Here is a 3,655-nt window from a genome sequence, read left to right on the forward strand (position 1 = left end):
ACCTGAATGTTCTCAGAAAGGGTCATAAACATGCTCAGTCAAACCTTAGCTTTGGATCCAAGTCATTATTGCATCCTGATGGCCACATCTTCCACTTTTTCACCCCCAAAAGTGAGAAAGGTTGATGCCTTCATGTATCCAAGGCCAAACTGGGCAGCAATGAAGGGGGAACTACATACGGTCAGTATTCTTTGTAGAAGCCATAGAGATTGTTTTGTTTTACCCTTACATTTCCAAGGATATTTCTGCAAGGAAAAGAGCTAGAAGCTCAATTCAAATCAAACAGTGGAGTTTAGCCTTGATTCTTCAGGCCCCTAAGATCAGTGTAGCAGTTGTTACTATAGGATCTGCAGGCTCCTGCCCATATTTCAATAGTGACCATCAGGACTGGAAGTAGATGGTAACTCCTATTAGCTGGATCGGATCAACAGACAGGCCAAGGACAGAGCAAGTTCAGAGATGGATCTATCTTTTAGCCTAAATAGTTTCTGTCTGTGTCCTGTAGCTCAGGCAAAAAGGGTAAGATACCTATTTGCTAGTGAGTTTTATATTTCTCCTACATAGGCTGCATTGCACCAGTGAATTAATTACTGGTTTTATTTGCATTTCTAAAAGTTAATTGCATATTGTTGAACTTCAAAAGAGGTTCAGAGGGAGAGAACCAGCTTTGAATGAAGTAGGAACCAGGTCATCTAAAACTTGAATTGAACCTCTACTAGGTATGGATCAACTATACTACACTGTAGAGCAGGACATATGTATCTGAGATATAAAAAATGATTGAGGCACTTCAAAAAGCACCAGTTTTTGCTCTCCACCCTAATCTGCTGCACCCTGTAAATATAACTTGTACCTGTTATGATTTATTTCCTGTATAATACTCCTTAAGATGGAGAGAGACCTCTTTCTTGTAGTGGAGACACTGGACATATTGGGTTATGATACAGCTTGCTTTAGTGCAAACACAGTTACTTTGGGGAGGTTCAAGTTTTATTCATTATTATTTTACTGTTCTCATAATCTAAAATAAAAGTTAGATTGGAAAAATATATGGGAATGCTCCTTTTGTACAGAAGACCATAGTCTAGTTCTTCCACTGACTCCAGTTCTATCATTCCCAACCTGTGACCGTCTACCTAACCCCACGCCCTGCACCTTCCACCTCAGCATAAGATGTTAGAAAACCCAGGCAGCAAGTGTTTTGCAATCTGCTTTCCCATCTATAAATTATAGTGTACTTCATACCCTAGGACAGGGGTTTTCAACCTTTATGGGTCAGTGTAGCCCTGGCGGCAGGACACGGAGCAGGGGTGGGAGGTGGCACGTGGCTGGATGCAGAGCTGGTTGTGGGGTGGCGCAGAGCCGGACATCAAGCAGAGTAAGGGGATGGTGCACAGTTTAATGTGGAGTGGCAGCAGACACCGCGTGCGAACTTCCCCCATCCCCCATGTCTGGCCAGATGGGTGGCACCTGCACGGGGTGGTGTGTGGCGGTGCTCCATCCCAGCCCATCTGTGTATACCCGCTAGGGCCTTCTCACATACCCCCGGTAGACAACCCCTGCCCTCACATAAGGAAGATTAAATTTGGAGGTGGACAGAGTTTGGGATTCAGGGCCAAAATTAGTTCCTTCTCTTGCTTTCCAAACTAGTTTGCCCATTCCTACTTACAAACTATTTTGGCACGCAGCTAGTTTATCCTTTGGTACCAGGACATTCTGTTGCATGACCTGTGTAAAATGTTGCTATTGACCATAGCTTTTTGCTCCACAAGAGCAATTTAATGATTGGCCCATAGAGAACAGGACTGCCAGGAGTCCATGATTTCTGAGCCTCTAATTGAGTTTAATGATGATTGAAAGGAACAAAACAATCTTAAATAAACTTAGGCTTCAATGATAATTAGTATTGCTATTGCAGAACTGTTATTAAGTATCATTAGACTCCAGCTATCTCTGAAGTACCTGTGTTTAAAGGATGATCACCAAAGGTATAGGGAATCTAGAATCCAATATATGGCCATTTTGACCAGGGGTTCTCAACCTCTGGCCTGTGGCACCAAATCATCTGGCCCATGGGCTCCCAAAGGTCCAGAACTATGACAGTGGGGGAGCTGCCAAATCTCCAGGCCTGTGGAGAGCCCCAGCCCTGTGCACTAGATCCAGCACCTGATCCCAGTTTGCAGGGCTAGGTGGGAGCTTCACTGGAGCCCAGGGCCCAATTCCAGTGTGGGGGGCTGGGAGGAGGTGGTGCCAGATCCACAAGCCCCAATTCCAGTGTGTGGGAGGTAGGAAAGGACAGTGCTGGGCCCTCAAGACCCAATCCTGGCATGTGGGCTCATGGTGTGGTGTCAGATCCCTAGAACCAAATCCTGCTACATTGGAAGTGGGAGGCAGTAGTGCCAGGCCTCCAAGACCCAATACCAGTGTCAGGGGGAGGTGGGGAGGCAGGAGAGAGTGGTACCAGGCCCCAGAGACCAATCTGACCTGTAAACTGGCCCCGCTCCATTCTTCAGGCACGAGCCAAAAGGTTCAACACCATTGGTATTGACTATTGTTTCATCATTTACAGCAATGCCCTTGTTTTAAACATGTTCACTATAAATGTTTGTGCTGATACAGAATGCTAGGAAAAATCCTCCCAAATATAAGAAAATCGGTTCATTTCAGATGTATATACTCAGAGTCAGCTTTGAGACAATTCTTGGCTTCTTGTTATCCAGTGCAAAGATAAACATACAATATTGTACAGTGCAACTACTGTTACATACTATAATAAAGCAAGTGTTTCTTAGAGTTGCTAGGAGTGTTTACATGGGCAATGCAAACCTGAATTAAAAAAAACAAACCACTAAAAAATAAAATTTAGAATTGCATTAATAGTACACAAAATACCTGCCTACTATTGTGTGTGTTTTGTTGAGGGTAATATATTTGGCATGCAAAAGCAGTGTCTTCAGGGATTTTTTTTTTAAATAAGTAGTCTGGATGTATTGTAAGAGGCAAAGTAATTAGCATTCACTCAGCCCAGCAGGGCAGCAATTTAAACTTTTACAAGGAGTCAAAGTTCAGGATGCTGCCCTGCCATCAACTTTCTACATACAGAGGGGTTACAGTCTAGAATATCCAAATGTTTCAGGCTACTCTGGGTTATTTGAAACTCCGATAGACACATTACTATGGGGAAATTGCTTAATCTGCTTCAGGATTTATTGCTATTGTATGCTCTGTATCAAGGTCTTAGAGGGTCAGAAGGGGCTGCACTCGAAGCAAGTATTCATACCATACTCAAAAGTTTCTGACCATACCTTTAATCCTCACAATCATTAAATCCTATTTTCATACATAGGCACATATAAAAATATTCCACAAAATGAATCTCCTTTTCCTTACCCTCAAAATATTGCCATGATGCAGGGAAAGGTAGGGAAGTGAAGCATTCTATTGCTCACCTGGGTATAGTTTATCAAAAGATGAATGTGAGTTTGTTGTTGTGTAAAGCCAAAAAAAGCACAAGAAAAAAGCAGGGGGGGCGGGGGGAGTTTTCCATTGGATTGATTTAAAACTAAGTGCAGACTATCAGAAAAATAGATTTTTTTCACCTGTTTGGCAGTCATTTTACAAATGTATGATGTGGATACTGATTAGAAAAAAATGT

This window comes from Alligator sinensis, unplaced genomic scaffold, assembly GCF_000455745.1.
Source record: "Alligator sinensis unplaced genomic scaffold, ASM45574v1 scaffold219_1, whole genome shotgun sequence".
In the NCBI taxonomy this organism is placed as follows: domain Eukaryota; kingdom Metazoa; phylum Chordata; order Crocodylia; family Alligatoridae; genus Alligator; species Alligator sinensis.